Source organism: Engystomops pustulosus, chromosome 10, assembly GCF_040894005.1.
Source record: "Engystomops pustulosus chromosome 10, aEngPut4.maternal, whole genome shotgun sequence".
Lineage (NCBI taxonomy): Eukaryota > Metazoa > Chordata > Amphibia > Anura > Leptodactylidae > Engystomops > Engystomops pustulosus.
The window spans coordinates 39934896-39949508 of NC_092420.1; positions in this window are offsets into that span (position 1 = coordinate 39934896).

A 14613-nucleotide genomic window follows, 5' to 3' on the forward strand; every position below is an offset into this window, starting at 1 on the left:
TGATCTTTTGGACAAAAAGCTTTTGTTTTATCATACATTTTCACTAAAAAAAAGACCAAGAAAGCCAAAATTCTGCAAGGGTATGTATTACTATGAAATACACTCAATGTCTAAGGATACACTGTGAAAATATCCATATGGTTTTATGGCTTCAGGCTCTAGGTTTAGAGTGGGATGTAATTTCAATAGAATCCTTTTTAAGAAACTTGTATTTACAAGTTTATATTTTAAATGTTTTACTTTTCTATTTTGGAACAAAAATATTTAGTAATGTTTTCTATGATATTGCCCCTTTTCATTGTGTAAAACAGTTTAACTCCAGAGAAACAATGGTTTGTACATTCATGTAAAGTCAATGACTACTCCCTGTTTACAACCGCTAATGTGTTGTGACATCTGGACAGTAGTAATTAACGTTGCTTGGTTACTGGAAATGACAGCCAGTGTTAACAGCATGTATCAGAAAGATAGGTCTTCTACCCTTAGGTGATAAGGCTTGTTCTATTTCTGAGCAGCAGGGTCATCTAATGGTGTAAGTTTTATAGCAATTCTGTACCGATTTATATATATAAGTATACATCAAGATAGAAAAGGGTTGAAACAGAAATCTATAGAAATCAGGAGAAAAGATGCATTTGCTTTTACTATATGCCAATGTACAGTATTTTATGCCTTTTCCTAAAACTGTTATTTAAAGCGTAACCTCCATTTAAGATCATTTTTTTAAAATTGTGTGTGGGGGGATGTGGTGAACATTTTCAAATATACTTCAAAATCAAGTTTCTCCCTCCCATAGAGATGCATATTCTAACATGTATAATGTGTACCTATGGAGTCTGCATGAGCTCACATCTAATCCCTGGCAGTGAATATTAACTCCTTTACTTTCTACTCGATGTTGGAATGCAGTAGCATACTGCAGCAGGGAGAGAACAGGATTAACACTCACAGACACAGTTCTGTGGAGTCACAGTAATAAATGTTTTGTAAACTCCGACTAAGCACTAACACGACAATTTAGGTGCACATTTTTCTCGAGTGTCGGACATACAACCGTAACACAAAACTGGTGCAAAAACTTCATAAATACATGCAAGCATATTACACATTCTTTTCATTGAAATGACAGGGAACTTGTGCAACCAGTCATCAATCTCTTAAAGGGAGCCTGACACAAGGGACCTCATTTTCACTAAAGACAGGTTGCAGGAGCTTATTACACCTGCAGTGCAAAAAGGCCTCTCTGCCTTTTCTAAGCATTTGCATTACAGTATAATTGTGTGTTATAACTTAACTTGCACCCTGACAAAATCCTGGGGTAGTCACAGGGGCTGTGCTTTGGTTTGGATGCATTTATAAAAACAACATGTGACTTGTCTGTGTTACTCACTTCTAAAGTCTTAGCCCCCACCTATGTTTGCGCATCAAAGAAAGTTCTCAAATTTGATCTCCTAGGGATGTTTACACATTAAAGCTCATTTGTAACCCTTATTTTACAATTTTACTCAGTTTTATTCCTTTTTTAGCTACTATCACTCAATGATGGTCAGTGTAAAATTCCAAAGTGTGGGCGGGGAATAAGGAGACAGGTGGGGACTAAGCAGATTGCTGTGAGATGCTGTGCATTAACAATGTGCTTAGAGTAGCAGGGTGCAGGTTTATATACACTTTTATTTAGCTTGTGAACATACTACTAGTAGCTGACATAAAGAAAAAGACAGATGAGACAGATCAGAGATAAGATATGATGGTATCCATGAGATGGAGAAAAATGAGGCAATAAGATAACATGAATGATGGGGTAAAAATATATGACAATCTTTATTTAAACAACCATATACACAAGAAAACACAGTTTAAAAATTGCAGATAGCTGAATGACAGGATTAAGCTGGTAGTGTGCAGCAGCAAGAGGCAGTCAAAACCCCGACCCAAGGAAAGTGTGTGAACCCAAGGGAAGTGTGGATATCATACAATGTGAAGGAAGTGCTCGTAAGATATATGGCTACATATAGTATTATTCAATATACACTCACCGGCCACTTTATTAGGTACACCATGCTAGTAACGGGTTGGACCCCCTTTTGCCTTCAGAACTGCCTCAATTCTTCGTGGCATAGATTCAACAAGGTGCTGGAAGCATTCCTCAGAGATTTTGACATGATGGCATCACACAGTTGCCGCAGATTTGTCGGCAGCACACCCATGATGCGAATCTCCTGTTCCACCACATCCCAAAGATGCTCTATTGGATTTAGATCTGGTGACTGTGGAGGCCATTTGAGTACAGTGAACTCATTGTCATGTTCAAGAAACCAGTCTGAGATGATTCCAGCTTTATGACATGGTGCATTATCCTGCTGAAAGTAGCCATCAGATGTTGGGTACATTGTGGTCATAAAGGGATGGACATGGTCAGCAACAATACTCAGGTAGGCTGTGGCGTTGCAACGATGCTCAATTGGTACCAAGAGGCCCAAAGAGTGCCAAGAAAATATTCCCCACACCATGACACCACCACCACCAGCCTGAACCGTTGATACAAGGCAGGATGGATCCATGCTTTCATGTTGTTGACGCCAAATTCTGACCCTACCATCCGAATGTCGCAGCAGAAATCGAGACTCATCAGACCAGGCAACGTTTTTCCAATCTTCTACTGTCCAATTTCGATGAGCTTGTGCAAATTGTAGCCTCAGTTTCCTGTTCTTAGCTGAAAGGAGTGGCACCCGGTGTGGTCTTCTGCTGCTGTAGCCCATCTGCCTCAAAGTTGGACGTACTATGCATTCAGAGATGCTCTTCTGCCTACCTTGGTTGTAACGGGTGGCGATTTGAGTCACTGTTGCCTTTCTATCAGCTCGAACCAGTCTGCCCATTCTCCTCTGACCTCTGGCATCAACAAGGCATTTCCGCCCACAGAACTGCCGCTCATTGGATGTTTTTTCTTTTTCGGACCATTCTCTGTAACCCCTAGAGATGGTTGTGCGTGAAAATCCCAGTAGATCAGCAGTTTCTGAAATACTCAGACCAGCCCTTCTGGCACCAACAACCATGCCACGTTCAAAGGTACTCAAATCACCTTTCTTCCCCATACTGATGCTCGGTTTGAACTGCAGGAGATTGTCTTGACCATCTCATGTGATTGCCGCCATGTGATTGGCTGATTAGAAATTAAGAGTTAACGAGCAGTTGGTCAGGTGTACCTAATAAAGTGCCCGGTGAGTGTTTATATGCCACAGATACCAGCACGATGACCATCCGTGCCAATGCAGTAAACAACAATGAGTACGTTTAAAGCCAGTCCTTACCAGGTATTAAATGGGTAGTACTTTCAATGTCCATATATATATATCTTACCTTGCACCCTGACAGAATCTTCTGTTAAGTCATAGGGGTTGGCTTTGGTTTGAATGCATTTCAAAAAACAGCATGTGACTGAGCTCAGCTCTTGGCCCCCACCTTTGTGCTCCTGTACATCTACTCCCTCCCCCACTCATGTCATCTCATAAGGCTGTGAGCAATATGAAGGAGCAGGAGGGAGGAGCTGTACAGGAGCACAAAGGTGGGGGCTAAGAGCTGAGGAGTGAGTAACACAGACAAGTCACATGTTTTTATTGAAATGCATCCAAACCAAAGCTCAACCCCTGTGACTTAACAGAGGATTTTGTCAGAGTGCAAGGTAAGTTATAACACACAATTATATTGTAATGCAAATGTTTAAAAATGGCAGAAAGGCAAATTTGCAATGCAGGTGTGATGGTCTTCTGCAACCCGCCTTTAGTGAAAATGAGGTCTCTGGTAACAGGTTCCCTTTAATATATGGTGGCCTTCATGTTAATAAGAATGTGTAGCTGACATTGCTATGTTTGCCTTTTTATGCGAAAGTGTACAAGCTGACCTTGTCCTGATTGTTTTTCTTTCATTCTCATGCTTGGAAAAACTAATAAAATATGTTTAAAAAAAAAATTAAATACCCTTTCTTTGGGCACTTAGAACCTTGGGATATAAGTCTCACAGACGAGAGGTCTATGTTGACAGAATAGTCCATGCGACACTACATGATAAATGCCCTTTTAGGTGCAGAATTTTGTGTTGCATCTGGTATAATGCAGCCGTGACACAAATGTTTCTCAAACACTTTATAAATATATATATTTTTATTTTCTCCTCCCCCTTTAACCATAAAATATGACATCTATAGGATTAACCGACTTATTGTTTTCAACATCATTCAAAGACACATCCCGGCAATTGTTGAATATCAATATAAATAGATATTTCTTTCAATTCTTAATTTGAGAATTAAGAACCATGATGATGAGCAATGTTCCAAAAATCAGAAGAGATCTTTCAACATTTAATGGACTTCAACAAAAATAAAGTAACAATATACAATTCGTATTTAAAAATATAAATAAAAATAAAGTTACAAAAAGTAAAATAAAAATTAAAGTAAAGTAACTGTCCTACAACATGGCATGGAGAAAAGCTTGAGAGAGTGAAGAGTCTTTGTTGTTGTGTGGAGACATGGAGACAAAAGACTGATGGTGGCGTCCATTGATGTCTCTCTCCTACTCACACCATCTCCCCTCTAGTCACTAGTATGATAACTCTTTATACACAAACTAACATTTTCCAAGTTTTGTGTACAAACAGGCATGTGAAATATGGGGATAGAAAGGCCTTCTCTTGCTTTTCCAGCTCTCTTAGGATGATGTCCAAAACTGACCTTATCTTGCCCTCAGATAATGCTTTCCCTTTTATTAAAAAAATTAAATATGAGATGGCGAGACACTCGGATGCTCTGATGGTGCTGGGGATGGAAGTAGATAATGGTTACAGAGGGAAACCATAAAATCAACCCACACTGGTTTTCTCTTTTTTCGAGCGATGAGGACGCACAGGAGGAAATTCTTACTTTTTGGAAGGATAACTTTGGTTCCAACCACATCGGAGCTGTATGGGACGCTCTGAAAGTACATATGAGATCATGGTGGCAGAATGAAGTTCGAGCCAAAAAGAAGGCCTGGTGCCAAAAAGAGGAATCACTAAAGAGTAAAATGGAAAAGGCTCAAGATGAATTTAATAAGTCCCACCTAGAAATTCAACTTGTAGGCTTGCAAAAATCTAGAGCAGAATACGAAAAATACATTGGAGAAAAGGCTCAACAGAAGGCCTTTTTCCAAGGAAAAAAATATTACTGTGAGTTGGGACGGCAAGCACAACTACTGGCAACAGGGATAGTCAGCATATACATCAAATATTAAACAAGAGAAGGGAAATAGTGGAGTCCCCTCGGGACATCAATGAGGCCTTTGTGGATTTTTTTCCCACACTTTATTCATCAGAATTAAAAGTGGATAGTTTAGGCTTAGAGCGTTATATGTCCAAAATACCCCTCCCCCAACTCTCACAGACTCAAAGACAGTTGCTAAATCATTCTTTCACCCTGGAAGAAATTACAACGACCCTCAAATCTATTTCAGGTAACACGAGCCCAGGATCTGACGGGTAACCATTTGAGGTATACAGAAGGTGCAGTAAAACATTGCTCCCTATGTTACTTGAGGTCTTCAACGCTAGCATTTTGAATGGAGATCTTCCTAAGTCAATGTTGGAGGCAGTAATTGTTCTTATCCCAAAAAAAAGGTAAAGATGATATAGAGAGAGAGTCCTATAGACCTATATCCTTACTTAATACGGACGTGAAAATCCTTGTCATTGAGGTTACAGGGGGTAATCCCTAACCTTATACATCCACATGAAGCTAGGTTTATACCAGTTATGTCATACCCTAATTGGTCCAAAATGTGATAGTTAGACAGCATTGAACAAGATGTATTTTTTGGGAAGAAGAAAAGAGGGATGGATATATTAAGTAAACACACAATGTTATTTTATTGTAAATCAGCACAAACACATTTAAAAACCATTAAAAAGTCCACAATTGGACATACAAGGTAAACAAACAGACAAAAGTGTAAGACTTGTAAGGGAGTAATAATTAGTGTGCAATAGATATCTATTCTAAGTAAATGGCTGCAGGTTCTAAAAAACAAGATGATCAATAAATACTATCAAATAGAGCACCAATAAATATGTATATAAAAAGGTAAATATATTACCAAATCATAAAGGTCTCCATAGGTTAAGGATACATAATAATCAAGTTAAAAAGTGCAGTCACCAACTAGAAATAAATCATTAACGGTAAATATGCAACACTAAGGGTACAAAAAGACTAATTACCAGTCCTAGCACAGGCTTCATCAGGAGTGAATACATATCAGGGGAGGATTGCCTTGTGTACCAAAAGAAGGAGCTGCCAATGAGTAATATAAAAAGGTATATCCTTTATTAATATTCCATACAAGGTCAAATACAAACATGTATATCCCACAATGGGGAGATCAAGAAGAAGCATTGTGTGAAACGCACGTCGGGGTAATTCCTTTGGCCCTCCCGTCTGATTGTCCTCGGTCCATCATTATGCCTATGGGTAGGCATGTCTTGGAATTTTTTGAATCTGTAATACCGGAAGATACCTCCGGCTCACTTTAATTACTGGCTTCACTTTATCATTGCCCCCTAACCCTCATTTTTCCCATTGTTGGACTTATTGTATTTTTATAGTGGGCATTTTTTGACCGTAAGACACTCAGAAAGGAAAGGGGGGATCATAAGTACTCTGTGGATGTCCCACTCTTCATCTGGGACTAACTGTTTCCCCTATGCTAGTAGTGTAGATTTGTACCGTGTTAGCCATGGAGAGCAGAAGAAGAGTGAAGAAATCAGGCGATACCTTTTTGAGGCTAACTGAGTATATTTGATGGTGAGCTTTTGAGAATACTAGATCTCTTCGTCAGACATGATGTTATGCATGAAACAGAAAATTCACAGCATTTTATACACACTAAACAGTGATCATCAAAGGATATTAAAAAAACCCTCTAAAACAACAGATTGTTAAAAACAGGGACATCTTATTTACAAGAGGATGGCAATAAAAACATTAAAAACCTATGAGGCGAGACACATGAGCCCTGGCTCTTATCTGCTTGTGGCCTCCAGGTCAGAGGTAGGTGGTCATGAAGCTGGCATGAATGTTAAGACCACTTTGCAAGGTGTTGAATCTCCTCATTAATTTATACTCCCATTCTTTCCTTTCCCTCTGTGTCTTAAAATGTCCCATTAAAATAGTAATCTGCAAGTCTTCCATAGTGTGGTCCTCTCTGGAGAAATGTGCAGCCACTGGCAGATCTTTTCATGATCAGAATATCATCAATATAACGGAGATAGATATATTGATGATATTCTGATCATCTGGACTGCAGGTGAGGAGGCCCTAAATCAATTCCATGAGGGCTACAACAACTTTCACCCCACCATCAATCTGAAACTAAGACAAGGAGATACACTTTCTGGATACAACCATACAGATTAAAGACAGCCACTTAACCACAACAATATTCCATAAACCTACAGACAGAACGGCCTACCTGAGAAATAACAGCTTCCACCCCAAACATACCAGACAATCTATCATATACAGCCAGGCCATACGCTACAACCGTATATGTTCAGACAAGATCTGGAAAAACACCTCCTGGAGCTCAGGTCTGAATTTCTCCAGTTGGGCTACAGACCAAAAGTGGCTGATAACCAAATAGGTAAAGCAGCAGCCATCAACAGAGATGATTTAGTCAAATATAAGGAGACCCAATAGGAAGCCAGAGTACCTCTAGTAGTCACTTACAGCCCACAACTGGAGATCCTATGTCACATTGCCAAGGAACTCCAACCGATTCTACATAAAGACACAAGATTAAAAGAAATATTTCCAGTCCCTCCTCTCCTGTCCTTCCGGCAACCACCAAACCTGAAACAACTGGTTGTCCGGAGTGCCCTGAGACCCCCGTCAGAAAATGGTACCTCACCCTGCCTGCAAAGCAGGTGTAAAACATGCCTGCACATTTGCACGGGTGACCAGGTACCTGTACCTCAATCACAGCAGGTACATCAGATCAAGGGAACCTTTTCCTGCAGGTCCTCTAATGTGGTCTACCTTATCATGTGTCAGCAGTGTCCAACCACAGGCCTTTAAGTTGGAGAAACAGGTCAGAGACTCCATCAACGTATGAACTCGCACAGAGCTGATATTAAAAATGAAAGGAAAGATCTGCCAGTGGCTGCACATTTCTCCAGAGAGGACCACACTATGGAAGATTTGCAGATTACTGTTTTAATGGGACATTTTAAGACACAGAGGGAAAGGAAAGAATGGGAGTATAAATTAATGAGGGGATTCAACACCTTACAGAGTGGTCTTAACATTCATGCCAGCTTCATGACCTCCTACCTCTGACCTGGAGGCCACAAGCAGATAAGAGCCAGGGCTCATGTGTCTCGCCTCATAGGTTTTTAATGTTTTTATTGCCATCCTCTTGTAAATAAGATGTCCCTGTTTTTATCAATCTGTTGTTTTAGATCCTTTGATGATCACTGTTTAGTGTGTATAAAATGCTGTCAATTTTCTGTTTCATGCATAACATCATGTCTGACGAAGAGAACTAGTATTCTCGAAAGCTCACCATCAAATACACTCAGCCTCAAAAAGGTATCGCCTGATTTCTTCACTCTTCTTCTGCTCTCCACGGCTAACACGGCTACACTACATACAAAATAAAGACAGAAAACCCGGGGAAGCAGGCCTTGCTAGACAAAAAGCTGGACTCACTTGCCAAACAGCTGGCTGACATTGTGCAGGAGATGGAATCTGTCCTTTACCAAATGGAACCAGTGGGATAGACCTACAGGAACAGAGGTTTGAGAAAGACAAGACCTCAACATCCAGGTCTGAGACCCAGAAGGCACATGCAAAACCCATCCTGCAACCTGCTATGCTGCCTTTTGAGGAAGCTGAAGTATATAAGAAAAAGGCAACAGCAGCCAAGTTCTCCAGCAGCTCTCAGTAAGGCGCTACAAGTCTCAGCAGTCCCTAGTGAGGTACTACAAGACCCAGCTGTAAGTAAACCTGATGACAGCAGTGCAGTGGCATACCTCCCAACATTTGTGAAAGGGAAAGAGGGGCAAAATGGCGTGGCGATCCCCCTCCCTGGCCACGCCCCAAATTTTAACCATATTATAATAATAAAAATCATCTTCTCAATAATAAATTTTTTTTTTACCTGATAGGGATTTTAATCTAGAACCTGCAGAGTCCATGTGCCATAATGTCTCAGTGCCTCTATCCTCTGAGCTATGAGCCCAGTGATTATCCAGCTGAGGGTTTTTGGTAACTAAGAGCTTCTAAGTGCTACTGTTACAGTCTGACACAGAATACCTTGGTATATAGAGAGGGATCTTCTCAGAGATTATTATTGTAATTATTGAGGCTATTATTATTATAATTATTGAGGCTATTATTATTAATTTTACTATTATTAATAGTCGTCTCCATAATAATAAAAATAATAAAATTTATAATAATAAAAATTGTCTCAATAATTACAATAATAATCTCTGAGAAGATCCCTCTCTATATATCAGTACATTAAGTCTGTGTCACAGTGTAACAGTAGCAGATCTTAGAACAGTTCTTAGTTTCCAAAACTCCTTCGCTAGGTAATCACTGGGCTCATATCTCAATTGGTAGAGGCTCCTATCTCTAATGCAGAGGGTTTGGGGTTCAAATCCCAGACTGGGCAAAATTTTATTTAATTAAATAAAGAGCTTGTGTCTTGGGAAGCCCTAGGAGACCATATATGGACAGATGCAGATCTGAACCTGATGACTTGCTCACTGCTAATGTGGTCCCTGCTCACTGCTAACCCAACACTTCTCTCAAAAGGATTCCCTGCCGGATGTCTGCAGAAGCCATTCAGTGCTATCAGTTCAGGCTTTGAAAGTATTTACTATGCGGGACCTGGAGGGAAAATCCGTGACAATCTAACAGCTGCCCGTGACATGGGGCAGAGGTAAGAAAAACGGGACTATCCCGGCAAACCCAGGATGGCTGGGAGTTATGGAAGTGGTGGTGCAGATACCACAAGTCCCAGGTGGCAGTGCACATCAGGAGGACTCTGAACCTATGCCTGAAGGTAATTCTGTAGCACCTCAGGGTGTTCCTACTCAGGACAGTGATGTGCAGAGTGTTTTTGAGCGGGTTCCCCATTTTTTTCCTCTAAAACCGGTTACATCGACCGGAAATGCAAAAGAAGATCTAAGGAAAAAGGAGGCATGTGGTCAGGGACATGTTGTGGAGCCAGATGGGTTTCCAAGCAGCTGACATCCTGGCAGTAATAAATCTTCCTGACAGACAGGTATATGATATTAGTTTCAAGCTCATGTCTAATCTAGACCGGTTCTGGGCTCAATACCCCCAATACAGAGATACTGAGGGGTGGAATAAGTTCAGTTTTATTCCCATCTCCAAGCCAGATACAGAAAATGTGACAATCATGTTCTGGAATGAGTCTGTCCCCTCTCAGGACATCATTATATGGCTCAAGAGTCATTGTACCCTCATGTCAGACATTGGCCATGTGAGCGCCAACTGCCAGACCATAAGATGCAACCTTTGTGGTCAGAGCGGTCACTCCCATAGGGACTGTCCTGAAGCCTGCCATAACATCTGTAGGGACTTACCTGATGAAGATCTGATTGAAGGGGCAGATGTCCCAGATGTGGAGGAAGAGGAGGAGGCACTGTTATCAGGGTCAGTTTACACAGTGTGAGAAACACCTGCCCTGGACCACCAAGAGACAGGTAACACTGAGGGGGACATAGAGGTAGTGGAGCAGCATGTAGAGCAACCAATGCCCATCCCATCCCCCCAGCACCTGCCACCGGGGATAATAAAAGTGTTGTTAAAAACAGAAAGAAGGATAAGAGCACCCGCAAACCCGAGATTGCCGAAGTCTCTATCTTGTTTTTTTTAACTGTAAATTTTTATTTTAAAATTTTTCAAACACAATATAATACAGTGGGTAGTTCATGCAATATTTGTTGATTCGTAGGTCTCTATCTTGTTTAACACCCATGATGTCATAGTTCATAAACTCACAGAGGTATCGATAGGACGATGCCTGCTGCTAGAGATCACCATCAGAAGTAGAAGACTCCAGCTCATTAACATCTATGGCCCATAGACTGTGACCAAAAGGTCTGAGCTTTTTAATGAAGTGAAGACTTTAATGCCAGCACTACTACCAAGGACAGGAACAGTAGGCCCTTTACCAGGGACTATAAGGTTCTCAATAATATTATTCAGCAGTCTGGCCTGTCTGATATTTTTGTACAGGGTGGTAGAAGTCCTAAGTTCACCTACACCTGTAGAGGATGCAGCAGGATCCAGGATCTAGCTCTGGTAAGTCCTACTGAAGCCATCAGTAAAAGAATGAAAAGAAATGTCCCATATTGAGATCACTTGGCCCTATATTTTTCTTTTGGTGCTACAAAGTACCCTGAGGCTGGTAGAGGGCTATGGAGACTGATTTCTAGTCTAAGGTCTAAGTCTAAGACTGATAATTCTGTCCAAGAATATATTCACTCTTTCTACCAGAATCAACTTGATAGAGTGAATTTTTATGATAACCTGGCCGACTGGAGGGAGGACATCAAGGCGGAGATCCGGCCCCTCTTGCAGAGACTGGGAGAATAGCCAGTATCTGAGACTGTGTAAAAAATTGAGTCACTGTATTCGGCAGGTGGGGGTGACCAACAAAGGATTGACCGGCTGAAATCTGAGATAAGACAGTATCAGTACAGTAGGTACACCTCACTGGTAGATGAACGTGATTATGGAACCCTGGGGGCTCCTGATCCATTTGAGAATTGCTGGGAACATGTAGAGAAGAAATTGATTGCAGGTCTCACTGCAATCCAAGGTGTTTTACAAGAATCTCGGGAGGATATCCTGGGAGTGGTGAGATCTTACTATACTGACTTGTTTCCGAAGAAGGCTTTGGATAAGGAAAAAGGGACCCAATTCTTGGAGGCAACTCCAGGCCCTAATACTAGAGAATTGGACTTTTCTTCTTTAACAGCAGAAATAACGGTAGAGGAGATAAAAGAGGCCATTGATAGGTTAAATCTCAAGAAGTCAACAGGTCCAGATGGAGAAGTTCAGAGTCCTGTTGGCTCCAATCCTTGTGGAAGTGTATAGAAATTGCCTAAAAAAATCACTTGACACCTCCATCCATGAGGGTCTCATCTCATAATTCTGCTGTCCAAAGGTAAGGAGCCTAGTGACATTAACCCCTTAAGGACGCAGCCATTTTACAGCTTAAGGCTCAGTCCCATTTTTTGGATTCTGACCTGCGTCTCTTTATATGGTTATAACTTTTGAACACTTTTACTTATCAAAGCGATTCTGAGATTGTTTTTTCCCCACATGTTGTACTTCATTTTAGTGGTAAATTTTGGCTGATAAGTTTTGCGTTTATTTACAAAAAAAGAAAAAAAAATGATGAATTTTTTGAAAAATTTGAAAATTTGAAAATTTTTGAAATTCAAAATCACCGCGTTTTCAGGCAGATCGATTTACCACCTAAATAACTTGCCGAATAACATTTCCCATTTGTCTACTTTACATTTTCATAATTTTTGAAATGTTTGGATAATTTATTTTGATGTCACGCGGCCTACAAATCGAATAGCGATTTTCCGTATTTTCAGAATTGACTATTTTGGGGATAAATACTGTTTGAAATTAAATTTTACATATTTAGCATCAAAAACCCCCTATATAACCAACCCATTTTCAAATCTGCTCCCCACAAACTATCAGAAACAGCATTTGCAAAGATTGTTAACCCCTTGAGATCTTCATAGTAATTGAATCAAAATGGCGGTGAAATTTAGAATGGTCAAATTTTGTCGGTTATACGTTCATTTAGCCCTAAAATTTACACATTTCCAAAAGATAAAAAGAGAAAACCCACCATAAAATTTGTTCTACAATTTCTCCTGAGTGCAGCGACCCCCCACATGTGGACATTACTTGTGTTATGGGGGCACAGCGAGGCGCAGAAGGGAAGGAGCACCCTGCAGCTGCCAGGATTTTAGTTTTCTCGTTGCCCCCTTTTGAAGACTATAAAATTTTTGCTTTTCTGTTATTTGGATCATGTGAAGAGATTTTTTTTGCGCGATGAGATGCTTTTTCCAGTGTTACCATTTTGGGGTTGGTATCACCTATTGTTGAAAATTTAGGAACTTTTTTTGAGCTCATGAGTAGAAAAGCATCAATTCTGTACTGGATTTTTTACTTTTTTTTTTTTTTCGTGTTCACCGTACATCCTAATAATCCTGTTATCTTTATTCTATGGGTCGATACGATTACGGGGATACCAGACATGAATATTTTTTCTTATGTTTTACTAAATTTGCCAAATAAAACCCTAATGTGGGGAAAAATCTATCATTTTTGCATCGCCGTCTTCCAAGTGGCATAACATTGTTATTTGGCTACAGAGCTGGTTGATGGCTTGTTTTTTGCAGGACATGTTGTTTTTTGCAATAGTATCATTCTGTTTTGTTGATCACTTTTTATTGCATTTTTAGTGGGATATAATAGGTAAAAATCATAATTTTGGGCGGGTTTTTAACGTTTTTTTTTTTACGGCGTTCATCATATGGGTTCAATAGTTATTTAGTTTTATTCTATGGATTGTTATGGATGCGGTGATACTATATATGTAGGGTTTGTGTTATGATTTAGACTTTTTTGAGCGTTATATGTCTCTTTATATGTTTTGGGGCTTATGGGCATTTTTAGTGATTTATAAAGTTATTTTTTATTGAAAAACATTTTTTTTTACATTTTTACTTGATCCACCATGGGATATGAACAAGCAATCATTTGATTGCTTGTTCATGATAATACACTGCAATACTGATGTATTGCAGGGTATTAGCAGTGCCAGCCTATGCAGATGCATAGGCTGACACTTTGCCTTTAAGATGACGTCACAGACGCCATCTTAAAGGCACTGCCTTCAGGCTTCTCTGGGGTCCCGATCGGACCCCAGAGGTACCATAGCAGCGATCAGATTCCCTGAAAACGACGAGGGGGGGCGATCGTGGGGTAAAGACCCCCGGAAGGCATGTTAAATGCTGCTGACCGCGACATTTAACGGGTTAAACGCCCGCGATCGGAGCCCACTCCGACCGCGGGTGTTAGCCGGGGATGTCAACCGGCATCGTCTCTGCGCAGTAGCTGTACTGCGCTGAGCGCTATTCGCGGGACTCAGCGCAGTACAGCTACGGCGCAGAGCGCTAAGGGGATAAGAACTGGAGGCCAATTGCCCTCTTGAATGTTGACAGAAAGATTCTGGCAAAAATTATGTTGTCTAGATTAGTCTGTTGTCCCCAGAACTCTTGGCAGACTGTCAGTACGGCTGTAACGTCCGTGCCTGAACGTCGTTCTATCCGCAGTTGGCGGAATACATGGCGTTTATTTGTGTGAACTGTGGCTTAATTCTTGTGTTTGGAGTAACTGAGCCACACCCTGCTCCTTGCATTTCTGTCCTGCCCAGCAAGGGTTACTAGCCTGATGAACAGTTCCCCCAGTGTGCTGCGGGAGGCGTGTCCATAATTGGCCTTATATTCCTG